The 21,513-nt window shown below is 47.7% G+C and overlaps 1 protein-coding gene across 1 annotated transcript in view; it reads left to right on the forward strand.

The window, feature by feature from the left end:
* The window catches only part of GPAT2 (glycerol-3-phosphate acyltransferase 2, mitochondrial), a 2,680,481-nt gene that overhangs the window by 2,337,292 nt on the left and 321,676 nt on the right, over positions 1–21,513 (forward strand). The window lies entirely within an intron of this gene.

A 21,513-nucleotide genomic window follows, 5' to 3' on the forward strand; every position in this document is an offset into this window, starting at 1 on the left:
CAAAATAGATAAAGTTGGTCTGAGCCTAACAAGGGAGATCAACAGAAAGCTTTTTGCGATAAAGCAAGTTTGTGTTAAAATTCATTAAATTGGTCAGAGCCCAAGAGCCAGAGTGAGTCTGATTGAACATTGTGTTAAAATGGATCTGAACCCGGCTGAGGGGGGTCCGAGGTGAATAGTGCATCACCTGAGAAATCGAAGACATGTGAAATTCAGAGAGGAAAATAACGTATTGTTTGTTTGTCGCATCAGGTCCTCTGAAAGAAGACTTTGAAATGCAAAGAGACTTGGGCACGGAAGGCCCTGATGCTAATGTTGGAACTGCACCCTCGTGCTAGAGGAGCTAGAGACTGTGCTAAGCTTGAGTGTGTCACCTTGTCCCATGCTGAAAATGTGGGGAAGGGGAAGGGAGGCCAACGGCCTGAATATCCTGACATATAATTTCTTGAAAACTTTTTCTTTTCAACCAAACATTTTATTAAAATTTCAACTTAAATACAAATTGACATCAACATAGCATTCTTCATTAACACAAAATGTCAGACCGCGCCAGAAATACATTTCTTTCTGCTGGGCATGTTTAGGGCGATATTACTCCATATATTCTCCTCGGAGACCTTGGGTCTCGAATACACCCTGCCCCACTCATCAGGCTTTTTAGTCCGCTCCACCCAGGAGTCATCGCGTTAGTGGAGGCCTTCTAGTAAGACTTGGATATTTTTCTGAGTTGTCCATGAAGGGTGCCCCTGTGTTCAGGAAATAGTTCAGGTTTCCCGAGCGGATCGCCGTTATTTTCTCAGCTACTATGATTTCCCAACACTTTGACCACCATAACAGGATTGAGCGGCCTTTTGTATTCCTCCAGAGCCGTGCCATTGCAACTTTCGCAGCTAACAGGAGGTGAGTGCACAGACACGGAATCTGCCCCAAGAGTGGGAATTCCCCTCCCCCTGTTTCTCCCAGGAGTATTATTTCGGGATCCCACGGGATTTAGTCCAGTGATTGTTTTAATGTGGTCCGTCGCCTCCCTCCAGTACTCCTCTGCTTTTGGACAAGTCCACAATAGGTGATACAGGGTACCCCTAGTTGCACACCCTCTCCAGCAGTCAGAGGAAATTTCAGGATTGGTTTTATTTAATTGGTGTGGGGTGACGTAGTATCTATAACAGAGTTTATATCCCCCTTCTCTATTTCAGATGCATTGAAAGCTTTTGTGTAGTCTTGCCCAGATCTTTCCCCATTCTTCTATATCTATTGCTTGGCCTAGGACCCTCTCCCAATCGAGCATATACTTTCCTTTTTTGGCAGGGTCTGTTCCGTCCAGGAGACGGTAGAGCGCCGAGATTTTCCCCCTTGGAGTTGCTGATAGTAAGGTCAATTCTAGTGCAGTTAGATCTCTAGCCCCCTTCTCCCTGACCGCTTTGCGTGAGCTCCATTGCCGTAGCTGGGCATAGTGGAACCATTCGTTCTCTTCTACCTTAAATTTGTCCTTGCATTTTCTAAATGTTATAGGAGAACCCTCTTCTAGAAAATCTGTTAGTTTCTCCAACCCTCCCACCTTCCATGATGCAAAGCTGTGCAGGGAATTTCCTGGTGTGAATTCTGGGTTATTCCAAATTGGCATGAGTGGACCTAGGGTGCCTCTACAACCCCATTTCCGAGCTGCTGCTTTCCCGCTGTGAACGGTGATTTTCGTTGCTGTGAGGGGGCCCTTATTTGCCTGGGCTTTTATGGTTGTTAAGTGCGGGAGATCAGCCAGGGGGATCGGGCAGTTGCTTCCATAATGGGAGGTCTGTTAACTAAGCCCACGTGTTTGCACGAGATAACTGTGCTGCGTGCACGTACCCAGACAAGTCAGGGACTCCCAGAGCCCTCCAGTAATTTGCTATATGGAATGTGTACCGGAAGTGCCACGCATTGGTAGAGTAATCTGGGTATTAGGTTCATTTTTACTGCGGCTATTTGCCCGAACCAGGAGATTTCTTGGTTCTCCCGATGCTTTAGGTCTCGCCGAAAGTCATCAAATAGCTGTGGAAATTTGCTTCGATATAAACGGGAGGTATCTCTAGGGATCTGTCCCCCAAGGTATCTGATCATGGATTCGGCCCAAGGGATCGGTAGCATGGGACCAAGGTCTGTCTTTTGCCTTTTTGTAAGATTAATTGCCAGTGCTGATGACTTACCCAAATTCACCCTGAAGCCGGAAACCTCACCAAATTCCTCGATCTCCTCCCTGACAGGGCCCAGAGATGTGTCCAATTTCGTCGCGGTCACCAGCACATCATCTGCATATAGTGCGATTTAGTATTCATGGCCCCCCACTGTGAGCCCTTTTATCTTTGGGTTTTGCCAGATCTTATTTGAGAAAGGCTCCATGGATAAGGCAAAAACCAGAAGTGGATAGGGGGCAGGCCTTCCTAGTTCCCCTGGTAATGTTTATTGTCTCAGATCTAATGCCATTCACCCAGAGCTGCGTGGTAGGATTCTGATAGTTGGCCATTGTCCATTTAATAAAGTGTGTGCCAAATCCTAAATACGCTAGCACATTTCTGATATAGCCCCAATCCACTAAGTCAAAAGTCTTGTGTGCGTCTAATGAGATTACAACCATTCCCCCCCCCATCCTATCTGCACTTTCTATAAGGTTTATAGTACACCTAATGTTGTCGTGCATCCCCCCTCCCCGGGATAAATCCCGACTGGTCTCGGGCTATTATGTCTGGGAGTTGTGTTTTAGTCTAGTCGCCAATACCTTCGAAAATATTTTCCCATCATTGTTCATCAATGCTATTGATCTGTAGGAGGAGGCCTGTTCAGGGTCTTTCCCTGGCTTGTGGACTAGTGTCGTTAGGTACTCTGCCACTGACTTAGTAACGGTACCTGTCGTCAGGAAATAGGTAAACAGAGTTGTCAATTGTGGGGCCAATATGTGTGCGTAGGTATTATAGAATTTTGCGGTTAGCCCATCAGGGCCCTGTGCTGTGTTTTTCAAAGACTTAATGGCTTCCACTAGTTGTTCCAGTATAATAGGTGTCTCTAAGGTCATCAGTTGAGTTTTATTTTGAGAATTGTTAAATCGTAAATAACAGGGCAGATTATCAAGGGACGTGGGCGGCCCCGACATTAATGCTCTATGGTGGTTCTTCAGCTGCTGAATTCTTTCCCCATCCATGTACCAGGCTATACCATCCGCTCCTATGAGCCATGGTATGTTATTCCTGTTATGTACCTGTAAAGACTGGAGGGGTGCCTGTACTCCTGCTCTCTATGTGGCAGAGGAGAGAGGCACAGAGGACCCACAGAGGACCCAGCCAAGATTCTCTATTGTTGGTAGCAATGGACGAGCAATCAGGCCTAGCTTCTCAGGAGGTGATGTGGGCTGGTTCTCAAGTACAGTGTAGTCCCCAAGCACCCACAAAGGAATGTCCACACACTGTTAATTAAAACACAGTCTTTATATAAATAAGGTTCAAGGTTATATACACAATCACGGTGGTACCACGATTACTCTGATCCCATTAAAATGCATCAACTGTGCTCAGTTCAAATAGCATACGAATCAACACAGAAAAACGATATCAACCATAGATTTAGGAGGAAAACAAGTTGGTTAGACAATTGGCAGTATACTGGCCCTGCTTACCTAGGCACAGTTCCGTATGAGAATCCCCACCACCTGGGCCACCTGTAAATGAAGATGCACTGCAAGCCCCGTCCATATATTGTCTATTAAAGTCTTATCTTCTATAGTTCTGCAACCCAAATGTACCTTGTGTTGGAGAGTTTTTCGTCTGGGAATCAACGGGCCCTTCTTGAGTGCACTCCCTTTCAGGCATGAGCCATGGGTTGTTCAACTTCCAATATGAAGTAAAGGTGAACGTTGTCGTTGAGGCAGCAGCTTCGGTCCTTGCGGTGCTCATTGACTATCGGTCGAAAACGTCCTGCAACAGGAGATGCGTGCGGTGCACCTCGACGACGATGGTTTGTTGCTGCAAAGAGTCAGTGAAGAACTTTGGCCCAGCAAGAGCGTCGGGTCGTCGGCGTGTGGCGTCGGCGAACGGGGTGTGACCACGGCTGGTTTCAGTAGATTTGTCGGCATCTCTGAGGTCTTCGAGTAGCGGGAAACCCACCGGCGGATTCTCCTCGGTCGTCGGCGGCCTTTTACTTTCTCTGGCAGGACGAAAGCGGTCGACGAGGGTGAACAACTGAGTCCTTGGATCAAATGTTCTTAGGCAAGGGGAGCACTGCGGCTCCGGTTGGCGACACGGCGGACGGCTGTCCGGGACTTTTCTTCGTTCTCCTTGGCGGTCCCCTTCTCCGGTCGGCAGCCTTTCGGAGGTCTGTCTACCAGGGAGCTTTGGCAAAGATCAGCTTGTGCACGATGGTCCCTCGTAGCTAGGCAGGTCCTCTTAGTTCCTGGAAGGCACAGCAGCTTTCAGATTAGTGAAGGACAGCAGCAGCAGTTCTTCTTCTTCCAGTGGGCTTCAAAGTTAAGCGTCGGTTTCAATGTCAATTTCTAGTTCAGCTTCTGAACGATTTCTAGCAGTGAGAGGCCCCCAGATATACTAGTTGATCTCCCATTCATTCTGCTGGGTCACACTCAGGCAACCAATCACTCAGAAGGGCGTTCAGGCAGTCAGGCAGCCAATCAGGCGCACAGTGCATTCAGGCCATTCTTCTCCATCCAGACACTCACAACACAGAATGTGGATTTGGACAAGCACTCTGCCATTCAGCACTACACACTTCATACCAGTTTCGGGCAGGGCTGTCTCAGTCATTGTGTCAAACACCAGATATTAGGAAGGCTCCAGCCAGTCTGGCCTGGACTTCCCCACAACACCATATATGGAACTTCCACCCATCAGCCAGTCAGGGGGAAGGGACAGAGTCAGGGCTTCCCCGGACTTCTGGAAAAGTAAGGTAACAGGCGATAGAAAGCAAGCTCATTTCCTATCAGGAATCCACCGATTCCAATGACAGGGCCTGGGCATCCAGAAATGGAGGACGGTCAGGGCACCTGTCAATTCAGCAGGGAGCTGCCACCAGCCCATACCTTGCTCTGTGGGACACACACAGGTGCCCCAAAAACATACACTAGGAGTACAAGGTCGTACTCACACCCATGGGTACCATAAGGGTATCCCAAGGGTCTGTATACCAAACCAAAAAGAGGAAGCGCCGCACCGCCAGGAGTCCCATATGGACTTCTGCTTGGAAAACAAGAGAGAACATACATGATAAGGCAATCGAGGACAAGCATATGGAGGCCCTGTCCCTCCAATGCATTTCCAGCATCACAGTACCTTTTTTTTTTTTTTATAATGGATTTTTTATTGACATTTCTTAGACATTAACATCGGGACACAACATTGTCCCCAACTTCCCCTTCCCGCCCCCCTCCCTCCCCACCGGTATTGGTTTCTCTGCAGTTCCTACTGTCCCATGTTTGCTTCGGGCCATGCGAACCCAGTTTGCTTTGTTACCTTTACTGTAATAAAATTGTTTTGTATAGGCCAGTGATTTGGCTGAGCGGTCAGCCCAGTGCATCTCTAGTGCGATTTTGGCTTTTTTCAAATCCCTCTCCGTTTTCCTCGTCCTGTGGGTTCTCCACTCTTTTTCCAGGGATATTACCTTTTCCTCAAGTTTGGTCGCTAAGATTTTCAAGACCTGCCGCTGTTCAGCCCTTACTTTAGCTTTCATGGCATCCCAGACAATGTCTATGGCCGTGTCCGCTGCCGTGTTTTCAGTGAAGAAGTTGATTAATATCTTGCCGGTTTCCCTTTTAATGCTCTTTTCTAACAGAATGGAGTTGCATAATTTCCAATATCTCCAGGGGGGTGAGGGGTGTGTGGAGCCGCTTATGCTAAAGGTTGCAGACACTGGGGCATGATCCGAGATTATTCGAGTTTGTATCTCTACCTTGTCTGGGCATGGGTATAGAACACTTGTGACTAGCAACAGGTCTATTCTCAAGAAACCCCTATGTGCATAGGAATAGTGGGTGTAGTCCCTGGTTCCCATATTGGCCAATCTCCATGCATCCACTGTCTTCGTTTCCCTGAGGAGCCTAGCTAGAGATCATGCTTGGATGTAATCTGATCTAGTTGGAGGGAGAGTTTTGTCCATTAGTGGATCGGGGACCAAGTTAAAGTCTCCACCAACGAGGAGGAATCCTTCCGTAAACGGCAGGATAATCGAGATTAGGCTAGATAAGAACTTGTCCTGGGCATTGTTAGGACAGTACGCAGCCATAATGGTGATAGGTTGTTCTACAAACTGCCCCTTCACTAGGAGATATCTACCTCCGGGGTCTCTCCTAACTGTGATTCCTTTTAAAGGGACATTCTCACTCACTAAGATTGCTACTCCCCTCTTTTTCTTCCCAGATGTGGCGAAACATTTCTTTTTGTATCTTTTAAATCTAATACGCATTTCGTCGGCTTGCAGCAGGTGAGTTTCCTGGAGGAGCACTATACCTCGCGCCAACAGACCAAGCATGTGCTCCACAAATCCCCATGAGGTTCCTTAGCGGGTTTCGTTTTGAGTACTCCCTTGTTGGCCCTAATGTGTACTGCCTGTGTGGTATTGTGCTGGTTGTGTGTTCTTAAGAGGCCTGTGGATGTCAGTGTGTTATTTACTTTAGCTATTTGAGAGAGTGGAGTTAAAGATCCAGTCTTCTCAAATCTTCTTGTTTCCTCCTCCTTATTGCTCCCCACTCACCCCCTACTCCCTTGAACCAGTAGGAAAGAACCCATCCTACCTAACAGGGTAACTGGTAGTGCTACAACATCGAGCTAATGTGGCCAACTGGGCCCAACGTGTAAATCACAAGACATAGTTTCAACTCGTACTCAATGTAAAGTATAGAATGCGAGCGCGACCTTTCTTTGGTTTGTTCCACAACTGATATTAGGGGTTTCTCCAGCCCTCCTCCCTTAGCCCCCGGCCACCCCCGCCTCTCCCCCGACTGTTGCGTGTTCCCAACAGCTTATACCAATGTTAAGTTAGGGATCTCCGGGGAAGATCCACTGATCTTGGTTGTTCGTACAGTTCATAGACAGCTCCGGCTGGGTTGGGCTTACTTCGGTGAGGACCGCAGATCCTGCACTTTCTGCTAACTCTTGTCCATGTCGCTGCCGCTTGTTTCTTGGTGGGATCTCGAGCAGCGCCCTCTGTTTGGGATTCCTCGCTTCCCCCGTTGACACCTACGTATTTTTCAGCTTCTCTCAGGGAGTAGATCTGTTGTTGGGCTCCCTCCCAGGTGAATTTTACGGATGTTGGAAAGCCCCATCGGTACAGAACCTTTCTTTCACGCAGCCATTCTGTCAGCACCTTGAGGGTTTTCCTTTTCTGAAGGGTGAAGTTCGCTAGGTCTTGATAAAGTAGGATTGTGAGTCTCTGAAAGTGATTTTGTGCAATGACCTGGCTTCTCCCATGATCTCTTCTTTTACTCTATAAAAGTGAACCCTGGCGAGAACGTCTGGTGGAGATGAGGGTGATTGTCACGGGACCGTTCTGTGCACCTGGTCTAGTTCCAACAGGGAGTCGTCTGGGAGTGTTATTATGAATCTAAATAGCTCAGATATATAGTTCTCCAGGTCTGAGTCCGAGACTGAAGTTGGGATTCCCAAGAGGCAGATGTTATTACGCCTCAACCTGTTTTCCGCATTCTCCTGCTTTGCCTCCAGCATTTCACATCTCGCTTCTAGGGCTGCCATCCTGTCCTGCCCTTCCTCCCATTCGAATTTTTGGGGTCACACAACTCATTCTCAATTTGTGCTGTTCGGTTCTCTACAGCTACCACCCTCTTGTCAAGGGAGTTGATCTTCATAACTTCTTCGGATCCTCTTTGAATCTCCTTTGTTGGGGGCTGCAAGCAGGTCTTTTACATCTGATTTTGGGGCCGATTGTGCCGGATCTGGAGTCTTGGGGCTAAGGATGGAGCTTAATGTTTGCTCACCTGGTGGGTCCCCCATATTTGACTTCTCTGGCACAGCGCAGCTCATCAGCGTTGCAATATCCACCTGCTTGGTTGCTTTTCCTCTTTTCGCCATTGTGTCCTGTTTGGTGCTGTGATTGGGTTGGAAGTAGTCCGTCTTGTCGCTCCTCCGATGTTTCGCCCTACCCCGTACTCTCCACAGAGTCAAAGGACTGGAGAGCCATTCTTCGCGAGGTTGCTTGGCAGTTCGGGTCCCTTACCTCCTCACTCTGTTGGCTTTTCAGGAGAGGCACCGTAGCTGAAGGTTGTTATCTCTTGGTTTAGCCTATTCTCCCTTCAATAGTTCGGGGGAGTTAGGTCTTTGGTTCGTCTTCTTACACTAGGTCCCTCTTCTGAGATGGGGGGGCTGCTTCACCAGCAAAGCTGTTGGTTTATCGTGCTTCGCTTTGTTGATGGATACCTAATCTAGGGCTGGGGTGCCCCTGTAGGAGGGTGCTGTGTAGCCCCTGGACGGTCCCCAGCTGAAGTACTACTTTGGGGGCTCCACTACCACCAATGTCCCACTGAAGGTGCAGGATGGGTGGGTGGTTGTTTGTGAAGACGCTTGGAACTCAAGATTCTGCGGGCTCCCGCGATATTTGTTCACGTTGTGGGGCCACTTCATCTTGTGCTGGACATATCGGTCTTGTTTGGTTCCTACTGATGTGGTCTGCTGCTTCTCTATTCGGAGCGTCGCCTTCTTTGAGCCTTCTCGGTCAACTTCAGTTGTGGTGGTAAGTGTGGCTATCGCTCCATAGATCTCGCTTTCGGTGAGTCCGCCGCCCTTTGCTGTTAGTATGCAAAATACCTGCAAGGTCCCAGGAAGGAATTTGGACTTGGTTTGCAGAGCATGTGCGGTCCCCTCGGTGCATGGGGGAGTTTTTGGAGTGGTTGCTACTTCCTCAGCCCCCTGTTAACTCGTATCACTCCTGCGGTAGCGGTGTGGCGTGCTGCGGGGGGAGGCTTGGAGTGCTGTTTATGCTCTTTCTTCCGCCTTAGCTCCCCCTGTACCTCACATCCGCAGGCCAGGTCCGTAAGTTCGCGTTGCTATTGTCCACTGGGAGCTCTGTGTTGGACCTGCAGCTAGAAATCCCGGTGCCCACGACAGCCGCATCGTTGTCCCTCTCTGTTCCGTCCTGTGTTAGCTGGGCAGTTGCTGGTGTCACTGTATTCTCGCGCTACCGCAGCGTGTAGCCCCCGGTTCTGTTTGCGATAGGTAGGGCATAGATTGTAAAGGAGGATGTCTGGGGCAGGGGAAGCGGGCCGCGGCCACCAGCGGATCCGCTGTTTGCAGCGTCCACACCACTGCTGGTTGGAGCTATACTCCTCCCCCCCCCATGTCCTTTGGGTCGCTTGCTGGAGAGTAATTAACCCCCTCGACACAGTCAATATCATATGCCGGTGCTGGGTATCAGAGGGCTGTTGCTGTGAGCCGGCTCGGCACTTAAACGGATGCCGACAGTGACAAAGGAGGACGCTGGGGGGAATTCACCACTCGGCTCTAATACTCCGATGTATCCGATTGTGATCAAATGAAAAAGTTGTTGCTATTTCGTACAAGTTGCTATCCGATGCGGCCATGCTAGGCTCCAACGCCTACCCATTTATGGTGGCTCCTCCTCCATAAGATTAGCAGGGAACTCCAGAAGGTAGCCATTTTCTTTGTGCTTCCGCGTCATTATCAGAGACTAAGGATGCAATGTTCTCTGCAACCACAGCCCTTCTCTGCTTCAATTTGCAGGCGAAACTTAAACCTTCCTTTTCTTATTCATATTTTCAGTTTTTCCCAATTAACGGGCTGAGGAGCCGGCGTCGTTTCGCTCGATGCTCTGAGCCCGCCAGGCGCTTTTAGGGAGACATGCCACTTGCGGCAGCTCCATGCTATGCCCCGAAAACATCTTTCTTTTACATTACATTGTTTCCCCCACTATTTGTAATTAGAGGTAAGGATTGGAAATAGGTTTTTTAGTATAGGCCCTTTTATTTTGACAAGACACTACTAGGACTGCGTTATAATTATTTTATGGTCGTATCTTTTCCCATCTTTAGATTTAGGATTGCAAACCCTTTTTGAAGTTCAATAAACACCCTTGAACTGTGGTCACTTGTGTCTGTCTTAATGTTGATACCAAGCCTTCCTTACAGGTGCTACGCTGGGGACTCACTCCACCCACGTACTGTGGACCAGCAGAGACATGGGCAGACATATCAACTATTTGGAGTTGAAGGTGATATTCCTAAACCTGAAACCTTTTGCTCCTCTAGTCCAGCACAAGGTGGTGCTGATTCTCACAGACAGCATGACTTCTATGTTCTAAGTGAAGAAGCAGGGGGTCCAGGTTCTCTCATATGTACAGGCCGGTTCTTCATTTGTGGGAACGGGCCATAGCACAAGGGATGTGGCTTTGAGGACCCCATCTCCCAGGGGAGGACAATACAGAAGTGTACAGGTTCAGCAGGCTCAACACCTGTTCCTACGAATCAGAGACAGAGGATTCCATCATTCAAGCGATCTTTCGATGGTGGGGTCAACCAGAGATAGACCCGTTTGCCACAAGCAGCAATGCCAAATGCACCAGATTTCATCTTGGGAGTATGGCTCAGGGGCAACGTGCTTGCCTTGGAAGCAAGACGAAACGGAGCAACGCAGGTTAGATTCCCGAGTCCGCGCTTAGAAACCTCTGGGTATTAAGTGCGTTATTTTTTTTTTTTTATTTTTTTTTTTTTTAATACGGTTTATTCAAACCTTTAAAAAGATGACGACAACCCACAGAGAGACCAAGAAAACTTTTATAAATAAGCTATCATATCATTTGCCTCTTGGAAGGGCCAAGGTTCGGGGTCGGAAGGAGATGGGTTTCACATAGAATGGTCGGGGTTGACCTGTTATGCATTCCCGCTGACCCCACTCTTACTGAGAGTGATCAACAAATTCAGAACATCTAGGAGGTGCGCAATGATACTGCTGGCTCCACTGTGGCCCTCCAAGGCTTGGTACTCTGACCACCAGCAGTTGTCATTTTGAGAACTAGTCTGGCTGTCGGTGTCGAATCGGATTCTGTCACAACAGGGGGGCTCAGTGCTGTACCCCAATCCTCTTTCAACAGTGTTAACAGCCTGGTGCCTTAGAAACTAACATTGGCTCCTCTTCAGCTGTCAGACTACAATTTGAATATCATACAGAGAGCAAGGAAAGACTTGGCTCGAGCTCAGTGTTAGGCAGAATTGCAGGCAGTACCCTCTGGGACCACTACACACAATTAGGGCTACAGGTGTTAGCCAAACCAACCTTTGATATTAGTCTGTACCACACAGTTTTTGGTAGCGAGCTGAACAGCCAGGCTTATCTCAAGAGTGAATGTGAGCAGTACAAGTAGTTACACAAAGGACTTTCAATCACAGTGGTTCAAGTAAACACTTATACTCAAGGTTTCTTGGTAAAAACACTTATTCATTTATTACACAATCATTTAGAAAATATTTCACTAGTAGAAGGCAACTTAATATTATAAACCAATACACTTCAATACAAAATTCTAAGGTTTTGAGGCAGTTTGAGCTCCCCTGAAATAGGAGCCAAATAGCAGTTCAGTACATAGAAAGGAGCAAAAGGCACAAGGTAAATAAAATAGATTATATATACTTTTTAGACAGCGCAAATAATTCAAGTCAATAGGCCAGACCAAAGTCAATGGGCTAGTGTTCTGGATAAGAAGGAGCAGTTCTGGTATCAAACGGTAAAGTCTTTGCGAAAGTTCTTAGAATTAGTTCAGGCGAAAAAGAATCATGTCGGGTCACAAGCTGATTAGGCCTGCAAGTTGGGAAAGTTTCACAAACTTTCACCGCGAGAGTGGCATTCTCTCAATCGGGTTGGCACAGTCCTTTTATATGAAGAAACAAATGCTACTGAAGTCGGAGTTCCTGGCAGATCCTGCAAATCTTGCTATTCCTGAGCCTCAGTCGCGGGGACAAGAGGGAGGACGTCGGGGGACTCCTGCACTGCACGGGATCATCAAAGAAAGCCAACAAAATGGAGTCACTACAGTTCCAGTAGCTGTAGATTAAAGAACACAAGCTGGTGTCCCCCTCCCTGGTTAATCCTAACCAGCCTTGAGAATGGTGTCCAGGTGTCTTACGAGTTGATTGAGTTGGTGGGACCAAAGGAAGAAGTCGTCCTTGAAGGAGCTTCTCTGTCGAATGGAGTTTGGCAATTCGGACCTGTAGCAGGGCTTCACCGAGCAAACCAACGGCCCAGGAGTTGCAGCAGCTGTCCTCTTCCAGCTCGTCTTCGGTTCTTTCGTTCCAGTGGTCGACTCTGCCTTCCAGTCTGGGAGACTCGCTTTTTAAACAGTTTTCTCCCATTCATTCCAGCTTAGCTGTCACTCACCCAGCAGGGTGGCTGCCCTTGCTGGACAGTCAGCCAGCCCATCACGCCAGAGTGCATTTGGGTCTCGTAGGAGACTAAGCACAGGGAGTTTCGGGCACCTCCCTCCCTTCCTGCCCACCCCAGACACTCAGATGCCACAGGCGGTTTTCAGTCCTGAAGCCCGCCAAAGGCACACAAACAAAGGGCCCAAACCTGGTTTGGCGCGCAGAGCCAAACACTAGAAGGACCTTTCCAAAAAGAAATGGCGAAAAAAGAAGACCGGGACCTGTTTAAACAAAGGGGTTTAAGGCGCTATCTTGAAAAACATGGCTCCCGTGATATTTAGCTACTGGTGTTCGCGGTCGGGAAAAATCATGGTAGTTTGTTGTAAAACCACTGCCACCAGCCTTTTCAATAGGAAAGGGTAGCATTTGACTGCTACATGAGTATTTAGACACAGGGTATAATATGTAACCCCTCCAGCACTCCATTGTAAGATGGTGTGTGCTGGGTCTGTACATTTGGAAAGACTAATAAAGTCAATTTCACTTTACATTCTCTAGGAAACAATAGTTTATGCCAGAGAAGGTATTTAAACCTTTGGGGAGTCAAAAAAGACAACCCTGTGTCACTGCACTGAGGATGCTGTGTAACACACATGAAAAGATGCCTATGGAGTTATCTTAAAACTAAAAAGTCAAAAAACACAAATGTAAAACACATCAAAATACATGAGAGTGGGGAAAAAGGCTCACACTCTTTCCAGGTAAAATAAATCAAGCCCTCAAAATCCAGCAAAGTTGCTGGGGGTCTCCAAGGTGAAGGGAATTAGCACATTTATGAGAATCCTTCCTAACACTCGCCCCCCCCCCCCGACTAAGGGACAGGAGGATTTAATCCACCCCTGGATGAATCTCCTTACTCCAGTCGGTCAAACATTCTGGAGAGACCATCAGCATTTTGGTGACTAACCCGCACCTGTGTTCAATGGTAAAGTCAAAACCCTGTAGGCTTCTTGACCATCTTAACAATTTAGGATTTTCCCCCTTCATCTGCATTAACCATCTCAAGGGTTGGTGGTCGGTCTGAATCACAAAAGTAGATCCATACAAGTATGGTCCAAACTTCTTCAGAGACCACACAATGGCAAAACACTCACATTCTATGGTTGCCCACCTTGTCTCCGGTTCCTTCAGCTTCCTGCTGATGAAGCAGATTGGGCGATTCCTACCTTTCTCATCCAGCTGACTCAGAACTGCACCTATACCTGTATTGGAAGCATCTGTTTGCACAATGAAGGTTTGGCTGTAGTCAGGCGCTCTTAAGACTAGATCTTGACAAATGGCTTGCTTAAGGCCTTCAAAGGCCTTGTTGCAATCTTCATTCCATCTGACCTTTTTTGGATATTTGGGTGAGGAGACTGCATTCAAGGGAGAAGCTATGGATCCATAGTTCTCAATGAAGTTCCTATAATAACCAGTGAGACCCGTTAGGGAGAATTCTCTGGTAAGGCTAATTTCCCAAACCTAGTGAGTCCCTCAGCAGCTTTGCTGGATTTTTGGGGTTTGTTTTTTCTCCTGCTAAGAGCGAGACTCTCTTCCTCCCACTCTTAGGCATGATTTGAGATGTTCTTTGACTTTGTATGTGTTTATGGGCTATGGGGTCTTTCACTCCATAGGGTATTATCTCTTTTTGTCTGTGTGTTACACAGCACCCTCAGTGCAGTAACACAGGGGTGTCATAGTGACCCCCAAACATAGACTCCATACCCTGGGACTGACTACTGTCTCGCAGGGCATGTAAAGTCACCATTGGCTTTACTAGTCTCAAATTGTGAACATAACCAGTACAAACCATCATATTGTGGAAGTACTGGTAGGGGTAATTCGATTGCTCCTGGGTCTGTTTTCCAAGGGGGCACTGTCCAGTACCCCCTTGTCGAGTTTCTGGCTGGTGTCAGTGGATACCACACGGAATATTCCTCCGGAATATTTCTTATGGGATTTTCCCATTGATTTTAAATGCACCACTTTTTGGTGCAATGTTAAAGATACCGCCGGGTTATTTATTTACTATTTATTCCCCGGTTGGGTCTTTTTGCCAGGACTCGGTTTTAAAATGGCGTTTGTATTCGCCTCTGAAACTCTAACACAAGTCGAGCCCTTTGTTCCACTTTTTGGCGGGCTTCCGCACAGAAGCCCTCCAAATGGTGCCACTCTGTCTGGGGTCTACAGGATGTGTGGGAGGGGAATTAGGCACCCTGGACTGAGTTGCCTTGGCAACTCAAGTCGCACTCTTGTGTGATTGGCCCAGTGGTGAGCCGCACGGCTCACCACTTAGCGTGTTTGAGTGACAGCTAGGCTGTTGAATGGGGGGTTTTTCTGCAAAAAAGCAGGGCTTTGGGGACTGGAACTTCAGAAGTCGCCACACGACCTAAAGAATCTGAAGAGGGGAGAAGCTGAGCCATCTACAACGACGACACCACCGGTGGAGCCCTGCTGTACGAACTCACCACTTCCCCGACAACAGAGGAGATCTTCTTCCAGGAGAGTCTTCTTCCCTTTGAGCTGGTGGGACCAACCAGTTTGCCTTTTTTGCCTTCCAGGACGTCTCGTGGTCAAATCGCCCGTGCCAGGCACCTCGGCGGCCGGATAGCCACGCTTCACCACTGACTGGGTCATACCTTTTAATCGGGAACTCCGCGGCTGGTTTCTTCCTTGGCATTGCAACGACCTCCAGCTTTCCTCCTCGTCGAGATCATCTCTTCCTCTGGTCGAAGCCACGACTTGCACCCGCTGCCAGGAACAACTGCCACCTTTGGAGCTTTCTCACCATTTAAGGTACTGTGTCCCGCCTGGCCTCCCTTTCAACGGTTAGCACAAGGTGTCCAGTAAATCCTTGCCTTTCCAACTGGGTTGGCCTCCAGACCTTCTAACTTGCCTTTCTGAACTGGTCCAACCTCTTTTGAACTTTCTCTACAAAGACTTTTTAAGTGCATTTCCACTGTGATCTTGGGCACATTCCGCCTTGCTCTCTCTAAGAGTGGGCCTGGCCTATGAACTTTTGGCTCTACAGTAGACCCTGCCTTTTCTGACTTGTTGTGGTTTCTTAAAAGTGTTGGTACTGTGTTATTTCCATACTCTGCCTTTCCTCTCCCTTTTTTAACGAATTATTGGAGTGCCATCTAGGCTAAACGCTCACCTCTGTTTTGCTAATAAGTGGTGTTTTTACCTAGACTTGTACAATAATTAATTAGGGAGGTGTATATACTTATAGTGACTGTGTTTGAACTTGCTTGATATATTAGTGCCAATGTATTTTCATAAAGTGTGTTTTAAATAAATAATTCTATACTTTTAATACCAAAGCTCTGGTCAGTGTTTGCTTGTTCTACTGTGTTTTTAGCCCTATTGTGTATGCTCTGTATACTGCCTAACTCTTCTTGAGAGAAGTCTGACTGCTCAGCCACAGCTACCAGGTAAATCTGGGTGGTGCAGACTGCTACCAATTGGGTTTACTGCTTGCTCCTGTGGTCTTAGACTTTTTGCAGTGGTCCCGAAGGGAACTGCACAGGTTTCTGCCTAACAAGACCTAAGAAGTCTCTCACTTGGGTTTGAGTAGTAGGGGTGGCCCATTCTTGTACAGCTTGTACTTTGCTAGGCAATGGCCTTATTTCACCTCCTCCTACCTCATGTCCAAGGTAGACCAGTTTACTCTGACCAATTTGACATTTACGTGCCTTTATGGTCAGATGGGCCTGCTCAAGAGCCTGCAAAACATATCCTAAGTGGTCAACATGTTCTTTCCAAGTAGGGCTGAACACTGCAATGTCATCCAATTATGCTGTGCAGAAGTCCTTCATCCCATTCAGAACCTGATTAACCATCCTTTGGAATGTTGCAGGTGCATTCTTTAGTCCAAAAGGCATTCTCTTAAACTGTTAGAGGCCGACTGGGGTTGAAAATGCAGTTTTCTCCTTGGCATGGTCTGTCAGGGCTATTTGCCAATAGCCTGACGTCGGGTCAAATGTACTGATGTACCTGGCTGAACCAAGTTTATCCACCGGATCATCTGTCCTGGATGGGTATCAGTCTTTGTGACAGCATTTAGAGCTCTATAGTCCACACAGATTCTCAACTCCTTGCCTCCTGCTTTTGGCACTAGTACAACTGGACTAGACCATGGGCTAGTAGAGTGTTCTATCACCCCGAGATCAAGCATCTTGTTTACCTCTTCCTTTATGTGGGTTCTGACATTATCTGACATCCTGTGACCTCTGCATTTAACAGGTAAACAGTCACCAGTGAGAATATCATGCTGGCCCCAAGGGTTCAAGCCTGGTGCTGGTGAAAACAGGGAGTCAAACAGATTTAACAGAAACTTGCACCCCTCCTGTTATTCCAGTGTCAGATTAGAAGAGAGATTAACTCCTATTTTCTCATCTAAAGGTTGTCCCCTCGAGGAGATCAGGTAGAGGCTCACTCTCTTCCTCCTCTTGAGCTGCAGATAGAAGCAAAGCTCCCACTTCTGGTCTATTCGCCTCTGAAACTCTGGTCTGGTGACATAAGCCTTTAGACGGTTGGTGTGAAAGACCCTGGGGGCCTCCTTAGGATTGCCTAAATCCACCAGATAGTTGACCTCTCCAAGTTTTCCCACAACCTTCAAGGGTCCTATGCATTTGTCCTGCAAGGCCCTCTGCCTTGTTGGAACCATAACTAAACTTGCTGGTCTTGAGTAAACTCAACCATGTTGGCCTTCTGGTCATGACAATTGTTTACCAGAGCCTGACCAGCTTTTAAGTTATCAGATGCTTCTGTCATGTGTGTCATTCTCCTCCGGAGACCTAACACATAGTCAGTGACTCTCACTGGCTTGGGAGAAGGAGCACTCTCCAATCCCTCCTTAACTAGGGCCAATGGGCCTCTAACTGGATGACCATAGAGAAGCTCAAAGGGACTACATCCAACTCCCTCCTGAGGGACTTCTCTATAAGCAAATAGAAGGCATGGCAGTAGAAGGTCCAACTTTCTTCTAAGGGGTTCCTCTAAAGCACCCATCATGCTCTTCATGGTATGGTTAAACTTCTCTCCATTTGTCTGTGGATAGTAGGCGCGGTGTGCTAGCAGTGTGTCTGGTGCTAGGGCTGGAACAAGGTCCTGTGCTTTTTTTGCTCCGTGCATATTGGAACTTTGATGCTGTCAGTGGAAGCTGCACCAGTCTCCTTTATATTACCTTGGAGGAGTGAACTTTTCCTTCATTTACGCTGCGCATGCGCAGAGCTCTGCATGCTGTGCTAGCAGTGTGTCTGGTGCTAGTACTGGAACAAGGTCCTGTGCTTTTTTGCTCCGTGCATATTGGAACTTTGATGCTGTCAGTGGAAGCTGCACCATTCTCCTTTCTATTACCTTGGAGGAGTGAACTTTTCCTTCATTTACACCGCGCATGCGCGGAGCGCTAACAGTGTGTCTGGTACTCGGAGTGAGGTGGTGAGCGGGCCTCTCTCTTCTCTTCTGTGGTAAGCTCAGTGCATTTGCCCAGACTTCACTCTACAAGTGACTTTGTACTATTCTTTCACTTGTGCCCTTCTAGTAAAACTGGTGTCTTACGTGGCTTCTTCCATCTAGATTCCATTGGTTAATGCGTTTCAACTATTGACTTTTCACGGTGTGCAGCGCGGGATCAAGCAAACTCTGACAACCACATATGCGGTCCGACTGTAACTGCAGGGCTTGTCCCTTTGAGCAGTTGGCCGTGATACGTAGTGGCACAGTTTCACCTAGCAACAGTGGTGTTGTAGATAGTTTGCCTCTGCAGAGCACATCCCTTTGAGCAGCTGCTCGATTATCACATGCATTTGCTTCATTCCATGCAATTCAGAATGACTGTAACTGGAACAATTGGCCACGTTTTTATCCATCTCTTGTTGGTCGATATCTTGAACCATGCCCTCCACTACATTCATCCCCTTAGCCATACGAACAGGAGCCCCGAGGATAGCTGCCCGCAGCAGTGACAGAACCTCTAGCACCCTCTCAATCTGGTTGTGGGGAATACTGGTGTGATGGGAACTGCGCTTGGCTACTTTAGAAACTTTCAAAGTCCGGAAGCGATTACCCCCCCCCCCCACCCCCTCCTCACCTTTGGCCAGCAGTGCGACCAGTGTCTTCCAATTGACTCGTGCCCGCTTTCCGGCCCAGATATAGCTTGTTTTTGTGCTTTTCAACTTTTTCAAGAGATCCCCCGGTGTTGGCAGCAGTACATTAAGAAACAGGTAGAAAAACTGAGATAGCATGACTATTTTAACCAGGGATGTTCTGCCATGCAAGGACAGTGGCATGTGTCTCTACTGATTAACCAACTCCATGGTTTTCCCTCCAGTGTGTTTCTGGGCACCTAGCTAACTCCACCCACTGGTAGCACATGCTAGTGGTGTGTCATTGGAATGCCAGTCCATTAGGGAACTCCTCTGCGGGTTCGGTGAGGGGAAAAAGAACCAATTTAGTAGCATTAATCTTCAATCCTGAGTAGTACCCAAAGCACAAGACATCCGCCATAATCAGCGCCAGATTAGTCACCAGGTCTTTTATATATAGGACCATGTCATCCACATATAGCGGGACAATTAATGTATGCGTGTACAGCTGTACGCTCTGTGTAGGTGACGATCTCTGATCCACTCAGCTCTATGGCCAACGCAAACAATAATGGCGAGCTGGGACATCCCTGCCGCGTGCCCCGTCCCCGTGATATTCGTTTGGACAAGTGGCCATTTATACACAGCCTAACAGAAGGATGGCTGTTTAACAATGAGGTTAGGGAGACAATGGGGCAATCTTCCTGAATACTGTAAATAGAAATGGCCACTCAATAGAGTCAAAGGTCTTCTCTGCGTCGAGGATCCCCCTCTTCCGGGCTCAGATACCTGTTATTTTACGATCGTTACTGTGGATCCCCCTCTTCTGGGCTCAGATCCCTGATATTACAAAGTTCAGAAAATATTTGTTTTCTCGGGTGACTCACGGTTCACCCCGGATCCCCCTCAGCCAGGCTCAGATCCTTTCCCTTTTCCAGTTAGTCTCCCTCAGCCGGGCTCAGACCAATTGTAGGTCACCTTGGTTTATTGAAGACTTTTGAATGTGAACAGGATTTAGCTTGATCGTTGCAGGACCATTTCGATACAAACATCAGTTTTACAATACGGTTGCCATTCAGTTGGATATCTAACAGAGAACTTCAAATGGGGCGCCTGACCACTCTGTATATGGTATCTCACTTGACCTCCCAAAGTTCATTAATTCCTTTGGTTTCCAATTATATTTGTGTCGTTCATCTCGTGTGTTTCACACACTGTCCTCTTTGGATTTCTTCATAAAATGTTGGTGCTTGCAACCTTGGTTCAAACAAAAGCTGGTTTGGTATCAGTCTCTCCGACTCACCGGCTGTGTTGTCTTTACTGGCACTTCTTTGTTGTAGGAGCCAAGGACAGTACCACGGTGGCAATCGCTCCTCGCAGCTTTGGTTATCGCTGCGGGAGAGCCCTGAATACCTTTGGTGCACAGTGTAGGTTTGTTCAGCTTTGGCTCCCTGTCTTGGGCTTCTTACTTTCCAAGGTTTGTGAAAGTATTGTCCTTTAAAGATCAAGGGCACTTGCCGCCTTGCAACCCTCTCTGGTCTCGCCGTCTTTCTCCTTGGATTAAACTGCCATCTTGGAACTGCTTTTTTATCGTGTTCTTGACCTATCTGAGTGTTCTTTCGTGCTCTGCCTTTTATCTGTTTGGGGAAGTGTGATGAAGGCAGGTGTGTGTAGTGATCAATAATTGCCTGACCTTGTCTGACTATGGCATTGGGACATGTGAGGAATACAGCTCTGGTGCTAGTCTGTTGTCCCTCATGGACTATTTCCACGGGGAACCCCTCGTCAGACTGGCCAGAAGGAAGCAAACATCTAGTAGAGACTCACAGCCACAGCATCTGAAGAAGCTGGGAGCTTACATGAGAACAGGACGAGGACTACCTGGGAGGACTGATGCTAATCATTTCTTTCTGCTCCATCTCCACCCTTCTATTGTTTGGAAAAAAGAGACTAAAGATGGGAAGTGTATGTTTCAAGAAGAGAGAGAAAGTACACATCTCCACAAAAACTTGTGTAATCCTTCCAAGGGGGAGCCATATGTAAGGGGAAAGATATGACAAAGTCCACTACCAGGCTATTGGTATGGAGGGGTGTCCAAGGGAGCCTCCACAAGATAGCCAATGATGTACCTTGGGGCTGTATGTAGAAGATCCCCTGGTCACTACTACACTGCTTCTGTTGCCTGGCAGGGGTCAGCCACATGGAACACACTCAAGGGAATGGCCCTGTAAGGAGACATGTTGGAAGCATACAAGACAACGCTCTAAGCAGTTAAATCACTACAGACTTTCTCACCAGTTTAATGCATGTCGGGAAATACATGGACATAATTTACTGACCAGAGGTTGGAGCAGAGTGGAGGCTACCCACAGGCTGGAGAGTAGACACTGGTCTGCTGCTGGAGCCTGGCAGGCATGTGCCAATTTACGATGGTAGACCTCGCTTTTAGAGCCTCAGATTGCTCTATAAGAAACACACGCACAGTCAACACATGTGAAACAGAATTCTAATCCTTTGCAGACAATTCCTAACAGCCCCAGTATCTCGGCACAGCTACAAGTCCTTTACCAGAATCCAGCCCAGGGTATAAAAGTCCCAGTCCAAGAGACAGGACTGAGGGAGGTAGGTGTTCATTTGGAGACAGCTGGTGGAGGGAGCAGGAGACAGTAAGCTGGAGGAGAGACCCAGATGGCTTGGGAATCCTAGAGATTGGAAGCTAGAGAAGAGGAGCATGATTTAAGTAAGAGGAGAGTGGTGGCTAAAGAGTGAAGGTATTCAGCAAGCGGGAGGGAGGAGGTAGAAGATTGGAGATTGTGCCTGAAACAAGCTGAGTAAAGTAGTAACTAGGGAAGCACGGAAGAAGAGAATATTTAAAGAAGGTTTGGATAGTACAGGAATCTTTGAGGCAGCGGAAAGGACCAGATTGTCTTGTGAAGGAGTTTTGCTTTGTTTCATGCACAGCTATTTGTAGAGCCAATTTACCCCCCTAGTGGCACCATAAAGCCAGCAATGTTGCAAGCCATGAATTTGAGC

This window comes from Ambystoma mexicanum, chromosome 10 (genome assembly GCF_040938575.1).
Source record: "Ambystoma mexicanum isolate Mex_15411 chromosome 10, UKY_AmexF1_1, whole genome shotgun sequence".
Classification (NCBI taxonomy): Eukaryota; Metazoa; Chordata; class Amphibia; order Caudata; family Ambystomatidae; genus Ambystoma; species Ambystoma mexicanum.